This window comes from Mastigoproctus giganteus, chromosome 7 (genome assembly GCF_048544385.1).
Source record: "Mastigoproctus giganteus isolate SK-2022 chromosome 7, ASM4854438v1, whole genome shotgun sequence".
Classification (NCBI taxonomy): Eukaryota; Metazoa; Arthropoda; class Arachnida; order Uropygi; family Thelyphonidae; genus Mastigoproctus; species Mastigoproctus giganteus.
Genome location: NC_143581.1, coordinates 121,568,484 through 121,594,944, shown reverse-complemented (window position 1 = coordinate 121,594,944; position 26,461 = coordinate 121,568,484). Strand labels below are relative to the sequence as shown.

General features: G+C 40.3%; 1 protein-coding gene across 1 annotated transcript in view; it reads left to right on the top strand.

Annotated features, from left to right (window-relative positions):
• The first annotated feature begins 18,297 nt into the window (after positions 1-18,297).
• LOC150083170 (protein Tob1-like) overlaps positions 18,298-26,461 on the top strand; it is a 99,349-nt gene continuing 91,185 nt past the window's right edge. The window contains exon 1 of the mRNA XM_090377887.1: positions 18,298-18,427. The gene's annotated coding sequence lies outside the window, so the exon portion shown is untranslated. The remainder of the gene's footprint in view (positions 18,428-26,461) is intronic.

Below are 26,461 nucleotides of genomic sequence, written 5' to 3'. Positions count from 1 at the left end.
TCCTCGGGCTTGTCTTATGGTAGGTAGTACTAGACGGCGATCTTACCATGAACCTACAAGATTTTGCTTCCCAGTTATATGCAGATGATCTGGTCCTTGCCCTGGCAGCGGACTCCAGACAACAATTAGAAAACATAGCAAACAGGTTACCCTGCCCTTGTTACCCTGCAGGAATGGGCTTATCATAACTACTACAGATCTCATCTGCAAAAACAAATTCCCTACTACTGAAAGGGACGCTCCATCCCACAACGCAACCACAAATAAAGATACAGAACAGGACTATACTCCTGTCCTCAGAACTCAAATATCTCGGCATTATATTAGATAGAAATCTCTCCTTCACTCCGCACCTGAGCTACCTTACAAAGAAAATTCGCATCTACGCTGCACTAGTAAATAAAATTTCATGACCAGATTAGGGCCTGATAAAGCGTGCCCTCTCTCTTTACTGCGAAACTGTCTTTGTGGGCCATTATCAGCTATGGATCTGGGGTCTGGTTTCACAAAGCGATTACGGCTGTAAACAGGCGGAAACTAGAAACAATGCAACGTGCCACCCTTCTTACCATTACAAGAGCCTGTTGCATCGTCAGCACCCATGCTCTCAGGTGCTGGCTGGTGCACTTCCGATGGACTTGGAGGTTGTCAGACGTGGGCTATTGCACAGTCTTTCCAAGGGGAGACTCATCACGTGCCTTGGATTCACAACTGATCCCACCAACAATACCAGGCCAGAGAAAAAGCGACTGACACAACACTTAATGCAGACGTGGCAGTCAAGATGGATTAATTCTACTAAAGGAAATCTCACTAAAAAATTCTTCCCTGAAATTTCCAGAATCTACCCAAAGTCACCTTCGTAGTTCTCCCCTGGCCTGTACGTCTCATTTCTACTTACTGGTCACGGACCAGTCAAAGGAGAATTGGAAGCGCTAGGTGTTACAGATGAGCCATTGTGCTGTTACGGCTCCCCTGAAAACTGGGACCATCTTATGTATGATTGTGAAATCTACAAGGATATAAGATGCAATCATCTCACAAGGATACACTATCTTCCAAAAGACATTGAGCAGCAAGTACTGGAAAACAAAGAAGACTATATCATCCTGGCATCCGTAAATCTAAAATGCCATAAAAGATTTTTAGCATTGAATCCAGACAGATAATCACTTTTCTGCCTTTCACTCTGAATAATGCCTCTTCCAATTAGCTAAGAGAGCAATGGAGGTCCTCATCAGTTTGACAATACATAGATATAATGAAGAATTGTCCCCAACTATCTTCAATACCAACACAGACTGCATGCGATATACATAAGGAATCAGTTCTTGTCACAACCAGATCAGTGCTGAAAATTAGTATAACAGCCCTTAGTTTGTCTCGCTTCTTTGAGACAATTCTAATAGAGTTGGGATATCCAGTTAGCTGACTTCTATAAACATACGGTTCCTAAACACAAACAATGTCAATCCTTTCACGTTCACAAACTAATCTTACTTCATATGCTACAGATCTTGCACGCTGCGCATTAATTTGGAGAACCTTGAGTTCGCCGTACATATTATTTCTATGGATAAGTGTGCTATTGCTCATTACTGTAAAGCGCAGAATACGTTCTTTCCTTAGTAACAGTGCAAATATGTATTCAGGACACTTCTTATCTCTAACCGAATGAGCAGCAGACCTATTTTTTGCACTAAAATTGGAACAACATTGAGGTTTGTTTTTATTTTTACAGAATTGAAAATTATGACCCGTCACACCACAATGACTGCAAACCAGCGTATCACTTCTACATGTCTTAGAATTGTGCCCGTATCTCTGATAATTATAACAAATGGTAATTTGTTATAATTGTCGTTATAATGATATTCCCTCAATCTAGGACATCAATCCAATAAAGTTTGTTTAACAAGTAACTTTTTAACTCTACAGGATATTTCCAATATCCAATTAATTATTTCCATTTTTGTTTTCTTTTTCATTAGAAAAACTTCCTCACTGACGTCATCTCTGCATATATACATATGTATAAAGTTTCTTTTATATAACTCATTAAGTAGCTCTTCTTTACGCACGTCCTTAATAACATCATATAATATTATTTTTAAACCGGGTTTCTTACGCTTAGTGATATTCAATATCAGTTTCTTTATGAGGTTATTTGTCCTAATATCCTCAAGCTCCATGCTAGACTTAAATTTAGAATGATGCTCAAGCCTCATCAGAAGTGCGTTATTAGAACTAACATTATTTCTAAGCCCATTATTCTGCTTTGCATAGCTGTCATAATTAGTTATGCTATCCTTTCAATTTTCCTTAACACCACTTTTAACAACTTCACTGTATATCTCACCAGTACAGCTATGTATTCAGTTAGTGAATACATACCCTCTCTAAACATTTATTTCTCTCTTTCAAGCGCTCATTATCTATTCAAAATTTCAAGGCCAAACTTTTGAGATAACCCCATATAGCCAATATTTGAGAGATAGCATAATTATTGAATCGATGTTCTTTAGAAAATAAAAATTCCTCTAACTTTCTTCTCATATATATAATAACAAAATTGATTGGTTCATTAAGAAAATCGTTAAGCGCTTGTTTCTGCTTATTTTGGTTATTCAGTACATCTCTATCAAACAACTGTGAATCTATTAAATGTGGTTCATAATCCAGTTCGTTTTCTACTAAATCTTGCGACTGATATCCAGAAGCGTGTGAGGCATGATGTTTGTTGGCGACATCGTTGACAGAATTATTAACATTGTCAATGTCCTCAACTGGATTCGTATATTTACTGTCAATGTTTAAGTCCATTTCTATACGGATTCAAGCAGGGTTCGTCTACTGTGGAAGCCTTGCGTAGCCTATCGGAATCAGCAGCAAACTGCAATAATAAATATCTTCTAGTCATCTCCGTTGACTTCGCTGGGGCGTTCGACACCATTTGGTGGCCGAGCGTACTGGCAAGACTAAGGCAGGCACAAGTGCCGATCAACTTATACTCCATAATTAGGTCATATCTCTCCGAGAGACGCATCATCGTGGAAGCACCTTATGGTAGAGTGAATCGTGATGTCCGCAGGGGCTGTCCCCAGGGTTTTGTTCTGGGGCCGCTCCTGTGGAATATGGTTCTGGACGGGTTCTTGGCTTTGCACCTCGGTGATGTGCGCTCCCAGGCCTTTGCTGATGATTTGGTCCTCACCATTGCTGCAGATAGCAGGGCCCAGCTAGAGGAAAAGGCCAATCAGGCAATGCTGATATTGCAAAACTGGACCAGAACCCACTGCCTGATGATATCAACAACAAAGACGTCCTCCATCCTGCTAAAAGGCAAGCTTGATATACGTAGACCGCCACAAATAAAGGTGGGACCTACCACAATAAAATTAGTGACCGAGTTAAAATATTTAGGGGTTATACTGGATGGTAATCTTACCTTTAAACACCATCTAACTTATATCAGAGCCAAAATTAAAAGATACTCTAGATTGGTGGCTAGGATCGCCAGGCGGGACTGGGGGTTAAACCAACGCACCCTGTCATTGTTTTATAAAACAACCTTCCTACCGGTCATCACTTACGCCTCAGCAATATGGTTTCCCAAAACAGCAATTGTAGTAAACCGACGCATCCTTGATGCAACGCAAAGAACCATCCTACTGACATTTACACGCGCTTGTAGGACAACCAGTACCCACACACTGCAGGTTTTGGCCGGAGCTCTCCCCCTTGACTTAGAGATCACGCGCAGGGGAATGAACTACCATATAGAGAAAGGAATACCTTGTATATACCATGGCTATACTGTGGACGTTAATGCACCACAAAAAAATGAAAAGACAAGACTGCAAAAACACCTGATGCAAGTTTGGCAGGAGCGCTGGGCCAACTCAAATAAGGGAAATATCACCAGGAAATTCATTCCGAACATCGACAGGATGTACCCCAGTTCCCCAACTTGGTTTCAACCTGGCTTATGCACCACCTATTTATTGACTGGTCATGGAGCCTTTAAAGCCAAGCTGGCAGCGCTGGGGATTGAGGTGGATCCGAGCTGTGCCTGTGGGGAGCTTGAGTGCTGGGAGCACATTATGTATGATTGCACCCATTATGAGGACCTCAGGTGCAGACTGATCACTGCAATACACTACCTCCCCAAGAACTTGGAATCACATCTATTGGACTCACTAGAGGAATACAGGGAGCTAAAGGAATATGCCCAAAAACTATTTGGTAGGCGTAAAACACTGATAGCCATCTACAGAAGAAGATAAAAATAAAAAATAATAAAATATAAAATAAAATAAATAAAAAAAAAAATAGAGACACAGAACACGCGTGGAGAGGACTCAAGGAGAACCTCCCTCAGGAACCTGCTCACTACTAATCATCTAAAACCAGCGATCGCAAGAATAACCCCATGGAGATGCGGATCTTCCCATGATGAAGAGAACCACAGCCATTGCTAACAGACTAACAACGGACCTGACCAGTGTTCATAGCTGAGGACAAATCTGGATGCCAAACGCTACCAAATGACAGAGAAGACCGACGAAGATAGAGAAACTCCAAGTTGGCTCAAGGCTCTGCACTCTCTTGTGCAGTGCAATTCTTTTACTCCCACACCCGGCAGGGGAGGGAGATGACGGCTTGCTGTCTCCTGTCTTCCCTGCCACACCATTCCTTCCCTCTGGTGGGGGTATGGGCATGCCTCACTGAATAATTGGGGGTCACCTACCCTATCGACCCTTTTCTTCCTATTTCACCCCCCAGCCTTCACTCTCCCCTCAAAGCACTTTCTCTTGCACAGTGCATAGTGTATTTGCACACGTCCAAATTTAAAATACACCAAAAAAATTTCGCCCAACCTTTTAGGCACTTCAGAAACAGGCCTTCAGCGTCAAACCCCATATTAGCGCTTTAATGTAAGTGAATTAAAATCAACCGCGGTCGTTCCAATTTTATTTTAGGTCCTAGCCACTAAAATCCCAGGAAAGTAAGTGGCAGGACCTGCCAGAGTACAATTGACTCAATGGTAACACCCGGCTAGCCTCCACGTGGCGAGGTATGGGCAACGTCGGGTCCCATTAGGGGCCTGGCGGCCAATAAGCCGGATAAACAATGGGCACAACATATAACACTACTCATGACCCACACACTTCTAAATCTCTGGCTTTGACAGGGTACGGTCACCGATACATAGAACATTCGCGGAGATGGGAGAAATCCGAGGAGGCGCTAGACCCTCAATATACCTCATACCTCATTCCTGTTCACTTGTCTCATTTCTTCATCATTATCTTTAAATACCTACTTCATTTAATACATTTGTCAGATTTTTCTTATGTTTATTGTTCCTCCTTTCTTTCCTTCCCAAAACAGGAGATTTACTCTTAACCGAAGTAGTAGTACCTACAGAACTCTCTCCTTCGTCACGATAAACACGTTTACCACTTCTTGTCATAATATAACTCTCAGGAGTTCTGCTTCTTGAAGAGGCAGAGCTGTCGACATCCAAGTTATATTCCAAGGCCCTGCCAGAAACAGCCATAGCCAAATCAACACTGCATTTTTCAACAGAACGAGGATCATGATGCTTAATACTGTCAAATTTGGTCCCTTCAGTCTTTAGCTTATTATCTTGCTTTAAGACTACTTTTCTAAAATATCCTATGGGAACCCTTACTATGAGAATTTGGAAACCCGTCATTCTCTTCCACATGTACGTTAAAAAAGCCCATTCACTGTATTTACCTCACTATTACTTACAAAAGGCTCAATCTTGGGGAGCTCTTGAATTTTAACAGAGGATTTCCTATTTGTTTCGTTACCCTCCCCTGACATAGTATCTTTGTTAGCACTCATTTTATTTATTTATGCTTATTAATCAAAATTCAATCATAATACTCAGTGCCACTATTATTTCTGAAAATCACTTATTTTAAGCTTTTAAGTGTAATTATATTTCCTCAGATTCAAACCCTGACACACAGAACAGTTCTCATTAATTGAGGTCCCCCAGTCTCTAAGTATCAGGATTTTAAATTACAGCCAAATAAAATTTTAAGAATTTACGCAATGTGGGCTACATAGGCAAACAATCAACTGACTGTTAGAACGAAGAAGGTTCTGACAGGCATAGTGTTTGGGTTGGGGGCGCGTCTGGTGGTTTCCCACAGCTGTGACGTATATTTTGTGCGGTAAAAAAAAAAAAAAAAAAAAACTATTATTTTTAGGCCACCCGAATAATTAAATTCATCTGCCGTGCTGTGTCTTATGTCTGTTAATTGCTTGTGTTCTATGGTCGATTTGTCTGTTTTGCTTTTTTCACTCCGTAGCTGAGTTAGTCAGTCTCAGGCGTAGATAGCACGGAAAAACCTTGCTATCTATGCCTGAGACCAACTAACTCAGCCACTGAGTGAAAAAGGCCCATTCAAGTTCCTCGCGTCATCGATGGGATTCGAACCCGGGCCTTTTCCACCCGGTGTGGGGAGAACGGTGTTGGTACCTCTGTGCTACTCACGCAGACACTTTGTGCGGTGAAATAGTACTCTGTGAAAGCCAGAAGTGTGAGTAGCGTGTTGTTTTTTGAAGTGTATTGTTGGGTTGGGTTGTCATTTAGGTTTTCGCCGCAGGGCCCCTAATGGGACTCCACGTTGCCCACCACTAACCTCTGGGAGGTAGCCAGGCATTCCCAAAATCTCTGACTAGTCTCTGCCAGGGTCGCCTAAGCTTCCTGACAGAGACCAAAAAAAAACAGGGAGAGAGAGAGAGAGAGTAGGAAAATGAGGATATAGTTTAGAGAAGAAAAAAGAGAGAGAGGATGAGCCTTGAGGACGACAGTGAACTTATGCTCAGATGAGATGGAGATGTCTCCATCAGGCGAAAGAGGGGGAAGGAGAATGGGAACAAAAATGACAGTATAAGGGGGCACTGCGTAGGTTGCCATTTGGCAAGTAGAGTCAAGTCGAGACAGGGTTTTCCGCTTCTTGATCAGGTCCTGGGCAAAGAGGATGAAGGCAATACAGCCAATACGCTGACTACTTGGAGGTAGCACTCAACAAGCTTAGGAACAAAAGCGTGCTTATCCAGGCTGATGTCAATGCTAATTCGAGCTTCTCGAACAGTCCGCAAAGGGATGAAAAAGGACAGACCATAGAAAAAATCATTCTCTCGCACAGGTACTCAATACGCATGGACATCTCCCAACCTATGTCATGCCGCGTGGTACCTCATACATTGATGTCTCCTTAGCTACCCCAGCTGTGGGACAGAAGGTGCAAAACTGGAAGATACAACTTGCAATCTCAACAAGACCACAATGCCATAACCTTCTCTGTACTTCAGCAGACAAGACGTACATGAACAGACCACACAGATCAATACAGATTCTAAACAAAAACAGCAAACTGGGAGAAATTTGATATACCGCCCTAAAGGAGGAATTAACAGGGGAACAAGTAGCTGCCCTACAAACTTTGAACACAGAACAACACATACTGGAATCACAAGATAGGATGACCAAAGCATGCAAAGCATCAATGAAGCTGAGAAAAAGAAAAAAAGTATCACGTCCCTTGGTGGGCGGTGACCCTCACTGAATTGAAACAACAATGCAGAACAACAAGAAGGGAGTATCAAAGAGCTCGACGAGTACCAACTAGGCCACAAGACGAACTCATTAACTTACAGGTCAGGTATAAACAGGCGAGAAGACGCTAATCAAACCATACAACAACAGAAAAAAGCAGCCTGGGAAAGGTTAATCCAAACTAAAGGAAACACAAACCCATGGAGTCTAGTCCATAAACTACCCAACAGCAAGATCCCCTCACAGGAAATATATGCTACTATGAACGTCCAGGGAACGTCAGTGTGATCCTGGACACGATCGCCTATCAAGACATGAAGAGACATCGCACCAAAAAGAAATGAGACGACAAAACAGAATATATCAAGAACCCCCCCCCCCCCCCAGAAGAAATGCCATTCACTTTGTAGGAAATAGGCCAAGCTATAGGCTCTATGAAGAATGGGAAATGCCCGGGGCATGACGCCTTGGAGGTGAAGATCCTGAAGAGGGTGTGGAAAGTGGCCCCCTGCGCCATCCAAAGTGCTCTCAACTCTTGTCTCCTTTCTGGCACCTTCCCCAGGGCCTGGAAGCTGGAAAACCTCAAAATCATCCTGAAACGTCCCGACAAACCTGAACAAGACCCTACCTCATACCGTCCGATCGCCCTCCTTCTAGTCATGGGCAAAGTTCTGGAAAAGGTCATTGCAGCCAGACTGATTCATACCTATAAAACAAAAGGCCTATACTCATCAAAGCAGTATGGATTCACCCTCAGGCGCAGCACAGAAGATGCCATCTCAGAATTGATTGCCACAAGAGATAACTCTAATAGTAAGTACCTCCTAGCCATCTTCATGGACTTTGCGGGGGCCTTTGACACACTCTGGTGGCAGAGTGCCCTCGCGAGGTTAATGAAAGTCGCCATTTCTGCTCCACTTTTCTCCTTACTTTCTAGTTCGGAGCGGTGTTCAGGAAATCATAAGAAATATCACAAGGGGATTCCCGACTCTCTTGGAACCTTGTTTTCGACACCTGGTTACATAAGACCTTCCGCGCGCCTCCGTAGCCAGGTGGGAAGGAGCAGCAGTGCGTAGCACACGCTTCTTGATTAGACCGGGGTTCGAGCCCGTCACCACCAAATACGGAGGATGCGGATAGGTCAGGGAATGACCACCGCATATCCCGGAGCAATATGGCCTTAGTTGCTAATGCTCCTAAAAATCCAAATAACTAACTAACAAATAAGACCTTCCAATCAAAAACATAATTAGCTTACGCAGATAACCTCACTATTGTCACGGGTGGCGACTCCAGGAGGGAGATAGAAAATAATGCAAACCAAATCCTAAAAGAGCTTGCCATATGGGCTGATAAACACAAATTGAACGTATCCACAAAAAAAACTACGCAAATGCTGATCAAGGGGAAACTCGATAGAGAACGCCCCACTCGTCAAGTACAAAGATCAAATGATTAAATATACACAAACAACTAGATACCTTAGATACCTAGGCGTCATAGTGGTTGGATGAAACACTCAGCTTCCTCGCACACACGAAATACTTAAAAGGCCCTCAAGCAAATAACCAGAAGAGAATGGGGCCTAAAAGCGCACATGCTAAGGTTTTATTATAACTGTGTTTTCCTTTCTATTCTTACTTATGGAGCGGGTGCGTGGAGATATAGAGCAAACAAGGTGATAATAACCAAACATCTGGAACAGGCACAAAGATTGGCGCTCTTAACCATTTCAAGGGCATGCCGAACAACTTCAACAATGGCGTTACAAGCTCTACTAGGGAAAATGCCAGCAAATCTAGAGGTACAATTGAGATACCTGAAGTACAGAATAAACAAAGGAATACTCACAACTATTGATGACATCACTGTTGACTTTCAGGCTGAAAAGAAAACGGAAGTAGCAAGAATAAGGAACATGATGAGGGAGAAATGGCAAAACACCTGGACAACCACGGAAAAGGGAGCAACAACAAGAGAATACATCCCGAACGTGCAAAAGCTAATCAAGAATGAAAAATTATGGCTAGTGCCAGGCCTATATGCCTCCTTCCTAATGACGGGTCATTGCAGTATAAACGCCAAACTATACTAACTGGGTCTAACAAAGACACTACAATGTCAATGCGGCGAGCTCGAAACTGCTGACCATATACTCAACGATTGTCATTGTTACCAAGATCTAAGTCAAAAGCTTTCCTCCTTAGTAGACTTCACACAACCAATTGATAAGGCAAAGCTCACAAAAAGTAAGGACAATTTCAAGGCATTCAACACCTTCACGATTAAGGCATTTAAGAGAAGATAGGCCATTAGGAGAGAGGACAACCGGATTTGACAAATAACTACCAACCTTGACCTGGCCTGACTGAAGAGAACAAACTTTCCTCTCTCTCTCTCTCTCTCTCTCTCTCTCTCTCTCTCTCTCTCTCTCTCTCTCTCTCTCTCTCTCTCTCTCTCTCTCTCTCACCACCCTGAATGAGAAATATTTTATCCTTACTAAAACTCTCATCACTTCTTCTTAGGCAGTCCTACTCTTGAATTTTTTCCCTTTCTATCACTCTTCCTTACTTCCCCCTAAATTGAGTGCCCCTGAATCTTTCAGGGACACTTAGCCAGATGACAATAGAACCCGGCACGCCTCCTCGTGGTAGAGGTGGAAAGTGGGGGGAAGAAAACTCGTGTCTCTGCCCCACTCGTTAAGTTGCCGGTTAGAAAGAAGAAAGAAGTCCTATAAACAAGAAGACATGGAGCGGCTAATAGGGAAAACTCCGAGCTCCGCTCAGGCAATCCACACACACACACACACACACACACACACACACACACACACACACACACACACACACACACACACACACACACACACACACACACACACACACACCTAAACATCATTGCTACAACCTTTCATGGCAACTGTCTTCCCCTTGGCAGTGCAGTCTTTCAGCAGGATAATGCACCATGCCCCACCTCCCGGATTGTTCGAGACTGGTTCGCGGAACATGAGGAAGACTTCCAGGTATCGCCGTGTCCTCCAAATTCCGCAGATATCAATCCCATCGAGCATCTATGGTTTGTATTGGAAGAGCAACTTCGATCTGCGGCGTCTCAACCACGGACCTTAGAGGAGTCAAAGGATCTGTTGGTTACGTGTTGATACCACAAGACACATTTAGAAATCTTGTAGCGTCCATGCCTTGCCGGGTATGAGCTGTTTTGGCTGCACGTGAGGACCAACGTCATATTAGGTAGGTAGTCATAATGTTTTGGCTCATCGGGGTATGTCTCTGTGAATGAAATCTAATCTTATAAGACTCCACCTGATATACCTAATTGCCATAAATATCTTCCTAAATGGTAAAATGCCTAATTAATGGAAATATGAGAAACCATGATAACCAAACGTACATTTTATTGCATTTACGTGTACAACCTGAAATGACAAGTTAACGTAACAGTATTATGTACTATAAATCAGCAAAATAAGTCCTCAATATTTTGTTGTTCCTCTTCCAGCTGCAATTACATGCAACGACCTTGCAACGATCTGGCATAGAGTTAATCAACTTCTTGACATACGGTTTCCCAATTTCGTAGTATCACACAATTACAATGCTCTCCTGCAGCTGAATCTTACTTGTTGGCTTCTTCTGAGCAATTGTAGACAATATTATGTACCAGAATTTTTCGATAGGGTTAAATTCTGACTGTTGCCGGGCCAGTCGAACACTGTAATGCCAGAATTTCTGAGGTATGACTGCACCTTAAGGGAGAAAAACGAGAGAAAACATTAGTGTAAGTATGTTTTAAGTCTTGTGAGACAAGAAGACAAATTCATCATTAAATCTAAATAGCATAAAACGTACAAATTTTGCTGTGTGGCAAGGTGCTGAGTCCTGTTGAAAAATTCAGTTTTGGACGTCTGTGTGGTGATCCCTAATAATGGGTTTCAGGCACTCCTCCAGGATAGCAGTGTAGGTTTCTGCATTCACCGTTCCGTTAATAAACTTAATTCATCCCACCCCTTTGTTTGTTATTCATCCCTAGACCAGCTGACCCCGCGAGGAACTTTACAGTCGGTGTTATGCAGTCAGGATGATATGCCCCCGATTTTTGTCTTCTAACGTATCGCTTCCCATCCGATCCATGCAGGTTTAATTTCGATTCGTCAGAAAAGATGACGGCGTCCCATTACTCTTTTGTCCATGAAACATGCGTTTTAGCCCAAGAAAGTCGCTTCTTCCTCATTTGTTGGGTCAACAAAAGCGTCTTCTTGGGCTGATAGGCATGCAGACCACATTACGAAAGCCGTCTTTAGATAGTTCGCGCACTTGTTTCAACACCAGAGGCCGTCTTAAAGTACAGTTTTAGATCAGGAGCAGTAGCATGTGGGAAGGCGTAGTCATTCTCTCACAGCCTGATCCAGGTCTTCTCTTCACATTACCGGTTTCAAGCTTTGATTTCAGCACTCGGTGATGCAGTTTTTTTGTCGGCCTCTGTAACTACAATAATGTTAACTGGGTAGTAGAGGCTCCACCTCCCCGCAGTAGGGGCGGTAATACCTCTACAAGGGTTAACTGTGTTAGGCCGTGGAGGAGGTCAAGAGGTCCAAAGTGTAAATTTCTTGTTGTACTTGTATATAATTAGAGAATTTTGTTGATGAGCTTATTGGTAAAAAACAATTGGATTGATATGATGATGATCGTTTCTGTGGTACCTCTGAACAGCTGCTCCGTGTTCAGTCCTGTCCAATTCTCAATGTTATCAAGCCACGATGTAAGTCTTCTCCCAGTCTTTCTTCTTCCTTGCATTTTTCCCTCAATAATTAGCCGTGGAATTTAGTATTTGTTGTTACTCACCAGGTGTCCAAGGTACTCCGTTTTTCTGTTATTTATGTTCTTTGGCAATTCCCGGGTTTCTCAATTTCTTTGCAGGACAATTTCATTGATCACTCTTGCTGTCCATGGTATTTTTAGCATTCTTTTCTACGTCCACATTTCAAATGCTTCTAGTTTTTTCGCGGTGATAGTTTTCAGTGTCCATGTCTCGGCACCATACAACAAAACTGACCAAACGTAACATCTCATCATCAGGATTCTTAGGTGGCGATCCAGGTTTCCATTGCACAGTGCAGGTCTCATTTTAAGAAAATATTGCATGACCATTTCAATCCTTGCTTTTATTTCCATTCTCGGTTCGCTTTTGTCATTTATCCAACAGCATAGGTATTTAATTTTATCAACTCTCTCTCTATCAGCTTTTCGTTTAACATGATTGGAGGTGTTAGCATTGCTCCATTAAGGACCACGAGCTTAGTCTTGTTGATATTAATCCCGAGGCCCATTCTTTCACTTTCTTCACTCAAACGATTGAGGAGTGTCTGTAAGTCCTGAATATTACTTGTACAAAGTGCAATGTCATCTGCATAGCGAAGATTGTTAATCACTCTACCATCCTTCACTTCTTCCATCTAATGCTCTTTTAAAGATGATGTCCGAGTAAATGTTAAACATGAGGGGGGAGAGTATACATCCTTGCCTCACTCCATGTTCAGTGTTGATGTTTTCTGTCTTTCTGCCATCAACTACAACAGATGCCATTTGGTTCCTGTAGAGGTGTTTAATTATTATTCAAATGTCCTTGTCATCAAGGACGGACTCCTCAAATATCTTGATGAACTTAATATGTCGGACTCGATCAAAGGCTTAAAAGGATATTCACTGCATAATTCTGGCTGTTAAAATGGACCAACACCGAACGCCATCTACCTTCAACTCTCAGAGCAACAGAGTTAGTAGATTCCATTCAACTCCGCTGGATAAGGTCATACTTCGGAGAAAGAACGTTGCTAGGTTGCTATTCACAGTTAAGATGGCCACGGGTAAAATCATAGAACCGAATTTCTGAGATCACTGATTTTGGTGCATTCCTTCCCTTTATCTCCGGTCTTTAGCACATCTGCTAGAAAACCATAACCGGCTAGTACAAACCGACAATTTCCTGCCAAAGCTCTCTTCAACGCAAGTGATGGACGGTGACCTCCAAGAAGTGGTAAACAACAAAAAATACACAAAGGGATTCCTCGCTGAACTGAAAATTTAGAACTGTGCTTTCGCATGCAATAGTCTTGATGTATATTATATAGCATGTATGTATTTTTCATAAAGATCTCTCTGTATGTGTATTGCTTTTGTATGTCTCTGTTGTCGATATAATGTAAATATCTATTATAAACCCCTGGCACCACTATGCCGTGACAGAAATACACTGGTGTGCAAAATTTAAGGACCAACACTATTTTTAAAGGTTACGACCACAAAATCTTTACTTAAGGTACTCTTTACTGATGAGAGTAGATTCGGTCTCATCGACGATTCTGGACGTCAGCTAATCTAGCGAGAGGTTGGCATACGGTATCACCACGCAAACATCGCTGAAATGGATCGATATGGCGATCGAGGTGTTCTCGTCTGGGGTCTGGGGAGGCGTTATCTTGGATAGACGTACACAACTCTAGATATTGGAAAGCGGTACTGTACTGGTGCACGCTACTCTACTGAGGTAATCCTTCCCCGTGTGCGTCTGTTCCGAGGTGCCATTGGCCTCTAGTTCGTGTTTATGGATGATAACGCCACACCCCATCGCACTGTAGCTGTTGATATGCTTTTGGAAAGTGAGGATATTGTTCTTATGGATTGCCTGCCCGTTTCATCGATCTAAATCCCATCGAACACATATGGGACGCTCTGGGAAGACGCCTAGCGGCACTTCCACACCCACCAGAAAATGTTCATCAGCTGAAGATGGCGCTGACGGAGGAATGGATGATGTTACCACAAGAACTTATCAACAACATTGTTCTAAATATGGACAGGCGGTGCATACGGTGCATCGACATTAGGGGTGGTCATATCTCCTACTGAGGACCACTTCTTCCCTTTGTTCCATCTTTGGCAGTGATGCATCTGTATCATGGCAGCAAGTGCTATTTTGTTTCCGTGTGTCGTTCTTGTTTCCTTCATCATTTTTGTACCTCACGAGGTTCCTTTGGTATGCTTTTCCCATATCCGGGCCACTCCTATGGGAAGCTACAGTTGAAAACCTGACTGGTCCTTAAATTTTGCACATCAGTGTAATTGTATGTAGGTCATACCACAATTTTGGTCGCTTGCATTATGTTATTTATCTTCCCAACTTCCACCTTCTCATAATCCTCATCTTTGTGAGAATCTTAAAAGATTTGAAAAGAACCGTCACTTCAGCTGCAGCGTTCCCGAATCGCTCCCTTCCCACGAATTTCAGCACGATACTGTACCTTTTCAGCCAATGGGTTAAAGTTATCCCGTTGCTGAGCAGAGAACTGTGAATACCCAATAGTCTGATGTATGGTTTACCATATTTATTCTGACTTAGAACAACATAAGATTTTTTTAACTACGGATGCTCAAAACCGTATTTGAAGCGGGACTTCTGCTCCTCTCCACATACGGTTGCTCATTTATGTCTGTCTCGTGTCTGGTTGGTCATCTTTGAATAACAGCATATATTAGAAATAAAAGGTCAAATATTGCTGTTTATTTATAGTGATCGCTTAACAATTGAGAAACTGATGTGCTTTTTTATTCCTTGGAAACCTAAGGAATTTGTTAATATCTACTCATCTGACAGGTTACAGGATACTGAGAGCAAAAGGTAAGTAACAGGTTACTGATAGGCTACTAAAAAGTCTCACTAGCCTGAAGTCGTAAATGACAGATTTGGACGATGTAAAACAACTGGAATCTTCAGAAATTTTGAACATTTCAGAAGAGTTTCGAATCTGGTCTAGCAAAACGACTTGCTGAGGCTGAAGTCGCTGTTATCACTGAACACGACCAGCATCTGGGACTAATTTATTTCATTATATTCCCTAAGTGCTTAATTTTTATGCTTATGTTTTATTATATTTAAAAGCTGTTCTTCATTTATGTTCTACGTTTTAAAAATGTATAAATATCTAGTAGGTGCAACACCAAATGGTTAATCGCAGATCTAATGTATACGAGTTTGTTTGAATAATTATTAACTCAGAAAGGGAGTGACCCTAGTATAGGATTATCACGTACACTTAAGCAGCATTAGTTAAAATCCTCTGCGCAGGTGTTTCTAAAACTATTAAAATTGTTTATTATGGTCACCCACAATGTTCATTGAACTATCCACGTGAATTGTGTCTGTAAATTGCGGGTGTTCTTTGGTCGATTTGCCTGTTTTGCTGGACATAAACCCCGGTTTCTTGGAGAAAAATCTTTGCTATTGCTATCTATGCCTGAGGCCGACTAACTCAGCCACGGAGTGAAAAATGCCCATTAAAGTTCCTCGCGTCATCGAAGAGATTCGAACCCGGCCCTTTTACACCCGATGTGGGGAGGACGGTGATGATACCACTGTGCTGCCCGCGCAGACTGCCAGGTGTTTGCAAGCTAAAATTAAAATAAATGTTGTTGTACCAACAATACTGATAATAAAAATTATTTAAATGAATAAGAGACCTTTGTGTCCCCCCGCCCCAGCTCCTCGCCATGTTACCATTGCTTTGGTGTAGGTGGAGAAGCTTCTTCATATTTAAACGAGTCACTAGCGTAAGCTCGTTGATATTAAAGAGTACTGAATTATGGATTAGTCTGATGGAAATTATACCCGAGCTAATTTATACCGATTAACTGACTAAGAAAGTCAATTGTAATTATAACTGTTTGTTTTCGGTCGGCGTAACCGAATTGTATTTTAATTTAATACTGATACAATTCTTTAGATCAGAGGTTCCCAAGCTTTCTCGGTGCACGGCGCCCTTAGTGTCCCAGTAATATTTTCACAGCACCCCTAGGCCAAAAGAAAGACCTAACACAGTGGTTTTCGACCTTTTAATATATACCTATATAATAATTTTATTCTTTATATAGAGTTACTAAATAAAAATCAATTATAGATCACCACAAAATTAAAAAGATACGGTACAACGGATACTGTACACCTTTTTATGATGAAATAAATAGGCAAATTTAAAAAACTAATAATAACTTTAAGTAACTTAAACCCAAATTACACGGCACCCCAAGAATGTTATTGGGGTAGCCTAGTGTGCCGCGGCACCCCGGTTGAAAACCACTGCTTTAGACTATATTCAGAATGTCATAAGTAAGTTCAGTTCACTCTGGCGCTAAAAACAAATTTTAACAATATTATTATTATTATTATTAAAATCCGTTTATTAAAATAGCAAGTGTTTGCTTTCACCCCTTATACACAGCCGACCGGCTAGAGCATTGCTTAGTTAATTACTTTTTCCCAGAAATTTTAAATTCTATCACCTGCAGTTAAGTGGTCTAGATTCAGTTAGATTAAGTTTTTTTTTTTTTTTTTTTAATATAGTTAGGGAACTGGTTAGGGGTATGCCCTTCAGGTTTCTTGGAGCATCGGCAAGAGTAGTCTGACAGTAGCATGGTCTGATGATGGGTATAGGTAAGATGCTTGGTTTGTCGTTTGTTATTTGGTTTTTAGGAGCATTAGCAACTAAGGCCATATTGCTCCGGGGATATGCGGTGGTCATTCCCTGACCTTACCGCATCCTCCGCATTTGGTGGTGACGGGCTCAAACCCGGGTCTAATCAAGGAGCGTGTGCTCCGCACTGCTGCTCCTGCCCACCTGGCTACGGAGGCGCCAAGATGCTTGAAACGTCAAATTAAATTGTATAGCGATTTAGGCGATTAGCTTAATAAACTATAATAAATATATTATTATTATTATTAAACTATACTATTCATTTCACGTGGTAGGTGAGTGGTATTAATTATAGTAATAATGTTAAGTTTTTTTTTTCTAGAAATACTATTATTTCTATAAATTAGTATCAGTATGAAGGTAATATTTTTTTTCTATATGGTTATTTTGTAGGTCCGATATTTTTGAAGCTATATTCAATGGAAGCAACTAGCATAGTAAAAATTATCCACTACTAAGCTCGCAAACTGAACTAAGCAAAAAATGAATTTAATTTCATACGTTACTTTCTCGCAAATTCACATTAGTACCCTAAATATTATAACTAAAAGAGTAGAGTGCCTTGTGTTCTTTCCAGGACGATTGTGTTTTGATCTCTTATAATTTGGTCAGCGATTATCGCTGGATATTATTTCTTCTGCTTTCGTAGTTTAAGGTGGTGTCATTTATCACTTATAGGCTATCATACTACCTGACACAGACACAGGCACTTATATCTCTTATTGCAAACTAGTCATGTGAAGTTTCCTAACGCTCTCCTAAAGCATCTGAATCCTTTCTTGACATATGGCAAGAGAGAGAGAGATGGTCGATATTCTTCTCAAACACTGGCTGCAAGTGGCATTCCTACCAAGTAGCTGTACTTTGGTCTTAGGAAGCTTTGCGCCCACGCAATATGCACACTTCTACAGCAAGCCAAGAGTGCGCCGTCATTTTCAACATTATCAAAGTGAAAGCAAACACGGGTTACTGTTATTACTAGTGATATTCTGCGTCCCCCACTACCATAGCGTTGACTGTAGCAACGGTAACTATATTCAACGCGGAAGGCTAACAGTACTGAAGCGATATCGGAATAGCCAGAAGCGGTAGTGAATGGCGCTGCGGATTACTACCCTAGTAATGCGTCTTAAAATGTGGCAGCTGACGAAAGGTAGGTTGCACAGCTTCGCTGGGGCAGCTGGGAGGCAGTAGATGTTCTCCTTTCACTTTTCTCATTATGTTTCTTACGTGTATTTTTTAAAGTCGAGGATAACTACTATCCATGTCTCAGTGCATTACAGGTATGTGCTTCTTAAATTATTCAGATCGTTTATATCAGTTGTGAGTGTGAAAGAGATTGAACGTTAGCCAGCATTAGTAGTCCAATATGGTATCGAAAAACTTTCGTAAGAAAACTTCGCCCACTGATAGCGAGTGATTTCTCAGCGATTCTTTCCCCCTCCCCCTCTTTCCAACGATCTGTCGAAGTCACAGTGGGGAGGGAGAGAATAAGATTGATAATCCATTTTGGCAATATTTTCCACAGGAATATTATACAAATTTCTAAAATCTACAGCTATATACAAAAATATATTATCTGAATGAATTCTCAAAACATACGTTCCACTGATTCCAACTGGTTACTGCTTCCTTCCATGAAGAGAATAAGGAAGGATTCCACACACACAAATTTATATATAAGTTTGGATATATATATACAAATTATATTATTTATATATATATATAAGTTTGCTTGTGACAGGGAATACAGACACCGCATCATTGAATTGTACTTCCCTGTCCCCGATCCTTCTTTTCGAAGCTAACAAGTCAACAATACCATATGATATGAAGATGGCTTACTAACTTTTCAGTTTTCCACTTATATCTTCTTTGTACGTTGTGGTGTATATAACTGTATTATATTTGTGATTTGAGCTGTATTTCCTTTTTGCGTCCACATATGTATTTCCTTATGTTTAATTTATCAATGTTATTTCTCTTACATATTGCATTATCACTGTTAACCTCTGGCCTGGTAGTCGCGAAGGGCAATGTTGCGATGTATCCATTTGTATCGTATATATTTATCTACATCAGGGAGAGATTTACTGTCCGTACTTTTGTTTACAACTGCTAGGCTGTCATCATTAGGTTAGAATGAGAAAGGCAAGTGCCTTTCTCATACTAACGCCTAGCTGCCGGAAAAACACAAGAGTAGTGGTACTTGTCTTCTTTGGACAATGCATCGGTTCATTTACAGTTAGGGCCTTAAGCGTGCTGTATATGCGATTTGTCGTGAATTATAAAAAATAAAAGAATATTTATATATAAAATATGACTATTTTATATATAGACTACTGCAGTACATTCGTGTAATTGTATAAGAACGATTATCACAAAAAAAAAAAAAAAAGAAATAAAAAGAAGAATAAAACTCATTATGCTTATCAACGCAGCCCTCCTTGGATATTCGTGTCATCTTGCATAGTCTCCATTGTAAACATTTTGAAAATGTTTAAAATGAAATGGTCCTTACGATAATATTGATAACTCAAGATACTTATCTATATATTTGAATTATAAAGTAATCACAGAATTGTTTAATTATTATTTTGATAATAGAAAACGTTTAAAGCATCTCAGATGAAAGCGGTTTTATTATTACTTTCAAAATACTTTTTATAGTCGCTCAATACAGTTTTTACTTAAAGCCCAATGAATATCTTCTTCAGAGCTGTCGTCGTGTTATATGGTGTCAATTATATTGGATTTCGGTTAATGAATTTATTAACGCTTTTCCTCTGTGTCACAGTGTCTTAAGCGAAAGTGCTTCATTTTACTTCTTGCAAGTTCACTTTATACATAGCGTTGAAGGCGCTCCACCTATACCTCAACCTGGATCAATATTCCTCGGCTCATGCAGTTAAATGATTAATAGTGTTGCGTGCGTGTGAATATATATATATATATATATATATAAGTTTATATTAATACAGTATATTGAATGAAGTGTGCATAAACATCCTTATTCTTTAAGTATTGTCAGTATGAGGTCTAGTGGGGTCAGATGAAAGGGTTCCGTTAAGGGTAAACAAGGTTGCGGGTACGTAAGGTACGAGAAAAATAAAGTTTAGAAACTACGTAGTGATTGGGTCTGTACAAATTAGTTACGCGGAGATATGCAAATGAGAGAGAAATAAATAAGATTTTCGAGCGCAAAGAAGATAGGAGTAAAATAAGAAATGTAAATGGGAAAGTGCGATAGATGTTGGAGAGAAAACAAAGTGATGTGAGAGAGAGAGAGAGAGAGAGAGAGAGAGAGAGAGAGAGAGAGAGAGAGAGAGAGAGAGAGAGAGAGAGAGAGAGAGAGAGAGAGAGAGAGAGAGAGAGAGAGAGAGAGAGAGAGAGAGAGAGAGAGAGAGAGAGAGAGAGAGAGAGAGAGAGAGAGAGAGAGAGAGAGAGAGAGAGAGAGACCGACCGGGTTAGCCGGGTGAGTAAAGTGCCTGCCTGGCAACCTAAAGGTCGCGGGTTCGATTCCCGCCTCGGGCTTGGATCAAAGTACTGCAAAAACCTTGGGAGGTGCATTTATGGCCACAGAAACCTATGCGCCAACAACTACAAAAAAAAAAAAAAAAAAAAAAAAAGAGAGAGAGAGTGTGTGGTGGGAGAAAGGTGCGGAATTTAATGTGCTACAGAAGTGATGTAGTGATGTGAGAATGCTTGCTGGTAAAGAAATACAGTATATTACATATTGCGGCTTGAAGAGAGAAAGAGTAGCTGAAAAGGTGTGGAATACTGTTAGGAAGAGAAAAGGGAAAGGTTTAGTTCAGCAGAAAGCGGATCACAGAATAGCTGATAAGTTCCGGGAAAGGCTCCGAAGATATAACTGTAAGTCCTCAGATCAAAGTTCTTTAGAATTTTATAAATTTAGGAACAGAACTGACCAGACCTATGTATAACCTTAATGGACCGTGAATAATATAATGATTACTAGAGGGATGAAATGTATATAAATGAAGTAATATTGGGCAGAAATGAGCTATAAAAATGATGAATAATAAGACGAGGACTATTAGAAATTAAAACAAGCTAAAGGAACAGTTATACATGGTTAAAATGTTAAAGAGTTTTTTTTAGGGTTTAAAGTATGAAATTAATGTGAATTTATTTGTTTATGATAGCTAATACCTTAAAGATAAGGGGGAAAGGGTGGGGAGATAATAGATAATAGATATAGGAAGAAGCTCTGAGAATAGAATATGATGGATATCAATCAGCGGCAGTGTGGTTTTATTAACAGTTTCATCACTGAAAATATAAATGAGGTAAATTTCATATTTACTTCGTTTATATCTGTTTATGTATATACAGTGTAATATTATTTCATACTTGATTTGCCTCATTGTGAATGAATACCATTAACGTGTATACCTGTAAATAGTTTGTATAATGTCTTTGTTTTATAACTCTGTGTGCCATTTTCTCATGAACAGATGACATAAATAATATATAATATTTTATATAGGTAAAATAAGAATCCCTCAGCTCCTGGAAAATTCTGATAATTTTACGCAGTCAGGTAGCTTGTGGGTCTTAGTGCTCGAGGTGCCTGTTGCACAAAATATTAGCAACAATTTCCATTGAAGGCAATTGTTGCTAAGATACAGGAGTAAAATAAAATAAATAATATAAATTCAAATAAGTAAATAAATATAGAAAGAAAAAACACCTATTCCACATCCCCTCGTTGCCTCTCTAACATACTGATATAGAAAAGAGTCATCCAATAAACCCACAAAAGTCTTGCTAGTGACCAACCCACTAGTTCCAGTTAATATTTGGAAAGTTAAAATACCCCATTATAAGGCACTTTGATTTACTGGTCAACTCTATTTCTCTATATAGCTGTTCGTTGTACTTATTAGAGTAATTAGGCCTACAACACACTCCTACTCTCATTTTTGCTTTCCCAGTTTTGTTGAACAGCACACTAAACTGATTTCCCATTGCACACCAAACGTATGTCACACCAAATTGATTCAGCATTGCCTTAGATTTAATATGTTTCTTAACTAAGAGCATAACTCCCCCACCCCTCCTATCCTGTCTGTTTTCCTTTATGCATTGTACTACCCATACTCAAATTCTGCAGCTCTTAGACCTGAGTGATACCACGTCACTGAAATTACAACAATGTCTGCATTTGATGTCTTGACCAGCACTTCAAATTCATCAAATGTATTTATTATACTTCTAGCATTGGTGTACATGCAAATATACTACACCTGTTCTTACTTTCAGTTACCCTAACACAGCCCATGTATTTACTTGTTTCATAATGACTCCCAGCACCTTGCTTTCAAGGCTGCTTCTCATTCCAAGAGAAACAGTACAAGAATCACTTTCACTTCTGCCTGCAGCTATTTTTAATGTACCAGTATGTGTATCCCCCAAGCTAGGAATTTTCCGACTTACCTATCATTGCCTCGATAACATCAGCAAATATTCTTTCATCCTTTCTATTTAAGTGTGCCGCATCCGTGAAGAAGCAGTTTCTCCTGTTAACAAGAAAGACCAGGGTGAGAAAAATTCTACCTCATGAGCCTTGCACAATCTCTCCAGGGTCGAATTGATTGGCAATGCTCTCATCATGTACTTCCTCCTGTCGTGTCTGGGCAGAATTGTAGTCACTTTCAAATTTAACCCTACCTCACGACTTTTTTTTTCAACATTGTTCTGTACTTGTTAAGCAAGTCTGCAGATCTCGTGATCTTAATGGCATTAAGTCCATCGTGTAAAACAATATCACTTTTTGTTCCCTTAAAAAGATGATATCTGCTCTACAACGTCATCAACTTTTGCCCATGTCAGACAAACTCTGGCCTTATTCCGTTTCCCTAACAATAGAGTCACCGACAACAACTAGCTCCTGTGGGACCAGTGCATTCTATCTTGGGGGTTGCCGCTCTGTTGCCTGATGACCAAGTGCAAGCTCTGGGGTTCATGTGAGCAGCTGAGAGCTTGATGGGCCCCAGTTTAATTCCTTCCAGGGCATCCTCCCTGTTTTCAAGCTGTCATAAAGGCCTATAACAATGCTGAGTTGGCGCCTAATATCCTTACACTCCTTACATCGATCACGCACAAAGACATACCCCTTGGCAGTCTCATGTCCCATTCCTAACAGCTCTGCAAACATCAAAGAAGCAGAACATCTCATAAGATCGTTGATAATATCAAACAAGATCGTCAATCGTTTGCTACTACAGCGTAGTATTATCTATACACGATATAGTTGTAGAATGCATCGTTCTAAATAAAGCAATAGAGTAAATGGAGTTCATAATCTCAATTAATTATACCGATTTTCAAAGCTTTTATTTTTAATATTTGTAGTTCCCTTAAAAATGTCCATGTACTCGTTTCTGAATTATTTCTGTCATTTTATTGTCTCCTGCATGTGGTGCCATTTTGAAAGATTTGCTACTCTAGAACATACGAATTAATCTGAAAGAATTGTAGTTGTCCACTGACGTTTCCCTGAAGATCCAAAGCGCCTTCACATTCAGCAGAAAACGAGTTAACTCTGTGGTCTCTTTTTATGGAGGAAGAATATATATATTTTTTTCAAGACCCGTACTTCCCGAAGTCTTGGCCTGTGAGTGGTCTGCCTAAAAATAGCAACGCAGAATGAGGCGCAGTAGTGGAAACTGCCTGTACACTAGTACGACTTTGCGAGCACTCACAGCTTTAGTTTCAACCCAGTTTTATTGAACAGCATTTTTCCAGCAACACACAGGCGCGCAGTGGGGTAGCAAGGGCTTGTATGTTTGGCCTTGACAACTGCTCTGGCATGCGTAGAGGTTTCAGAAAACCGATTGATGTGTTTACCTTGCGAACGTTTTTGCTAACGCTTGTTCTTTATCTGTGCACATCTACATCGCTGCACCGGATAGTTTCTGTTCAATTGCATTATCTAATATATGTGCGCTGTATCAATATAGACTACACTTTGTTCCAGTTACTGGCGTACCTAGAGATTCGTCAAGGTGAAATATCAGATAAAATAAATGCATATTTAATTAACTTATCTATTAGCGGTCATGGGGACATTCTGTTTCCTCGGCCTTCAAACTATGCACGCTACTAATTATTATAAGTTCTAATACCTTTCGTTTTTGGAGTTTACATGAAAAGTCACAACAGTGAAATCTTTCTGCTTTATAAACTCCATTTCAGCCTTTATTTATAACTTAATCTTTATAATTAATAATACGAGAACATAAGATTACAGGACATGACTGCTTTGCTAACTACTCTCACAGACCAGAAGCAGTACAATATTGATAAGGAAATAGACTGAAGTTATAATTTAAGATGCACAAATTTAACAGTTCATCATAGTCACTTTTGTTGTGCGTAGACAGTCATACAAATAGATTAAAACGAATAAGATTTCATTGAGTGTAGTGCATCACTGCGCTGAAGATGACAGGAGAATTGCATTGAATTGCACAGTTCGTCTCTGCATTAATTGCAGCACTTTATTTGGCAAAGTTTTTATAGTGTTAGCTGGAACTTTTTATTCGGTATTTTAATGTGCTGTAGAACTCGAATTGTCAGAAATACCTGAGACAATAAAACCTTTTGCAAAGGCTGAAGTGATTTGTGTTTTTAATATTTGTGTGGAACTTGAGATGAAATTCCACACAAATATTATGTTCCACACACATATATATTACTTGATCTCAAGAATGGAAGAGGAATGTACTATTTCATTGAATATCTCAGATATTCGGGACTTTTTCGGACCTATTAATGTTTTGTTGTTGTTGTTGTTGTTGTTGTTGTTGTTGTTGTTATGGTGATTAGGTTTGGCAGGCAAATTATATTTACTTGTTCGTAGTTCTGATGTGAGGAAGGTTATCCATTTTTTGAGATCCGATTCAGACCAAAATAATGTTTTAGGTAATGGGGAACGAGTTCAAATTTCTGCAGCATATAGGGCTTACATAGGTTAAGCGAAATATGCGAGTCATTTCCTCATTCTTGTAGAAGATGTTACTCCTTCGAAAGTAGTGATACCGCCGAGTAGGGCACAAAATGTAATTCCGGGGTAAATAACGAAAGATATCAGTGATTCTCCAGCCGATGATAATACAGTGAATTGCGTTTCAGACACACTACCATAATGACCGATTTATCGGAGTCTGTAAAGTCCGCGATTTATGCAGGGAAGGAAGAACCCTGGAAGTTCTTCTTAATGTAGGAATTTAAAATAGAGGTATTGACTGATGATAATTTTTATTTTGTTTATTAGCTTTAATATCTTCTGCATACACTATGTAATCGTTATTAGAGGCTGTGAAGGAGAAACATAATGGAGTGAACAGCAGAGAGGATACACACTCTTTATGAAACACCTGCGGATATTTGTTGGAGAAAGTTCTGCTTCAGATGGTAGTTCATTCTTGTTCATTAACAGTGTTCTAGGTGGAAGACGGACATTATGCCATTCATAAGTTTGATGTTTTCGTATCTTGTAACTCTGTAAGAGCAGAATTACAATCGCTGAAGAAGCAGTAGAGAAATATCTGAAAAAAGTATGATTTTAGATTATAAACTTTACATAGGCGAAGTGCTTTCATTTCAAGTATTTAGATAATGATAACCTACTATTCATACGTCATATTAGACTTTTTTTTTGTCCTCGCCTTTTTCCCATTATATATGAGGTCAGCATTTTTTTTACTGTTTTGACATGAAAATTTTACGGCCGGATGCCCTTCCTGACGTCAACCCTTACCCTTTATCCGGGCTGGAGATATGCGGTGGTTATTCTCTAACCTTCCGCATCCTCCGTATTTGGTGGTCACGGGCACGAACCCCGTCTAATAAGAAAGCGTGTGCTACGCACTGCTGCTCCTGCCCACCTGGCTACGGAGGCGCCCATACGTCATATTAGACATAAACTTTGGAATAACGAAATATTTTTCACTAGCTGTTCGTAACATATGTTACGAATATCTTGTAACAAACATGTTTGACAAAACAATGTCAGAAATGAGCATAAAAATATTTAACTGCATCGCCTAATGTCCTTATTCCGTTCTTCTTTTCTGACTTCCGGCCGACTTTCACAAGAATAACTTAGGTGATGCGTTTGCTCTGTTTGCATATTCTGGTAGCTGGCCTTTGAATGGATTGTCAATCAGCCTGTATTGTGTTGGACCAGGGGATACTCCACACTGAAAGAATTCTGGATGGGTTTAAAGGGGAAAGAAAGGTGGTTGGCTTAGCCTCCTGTCCTTGTTCCCCTTACCGATCACTTGAGA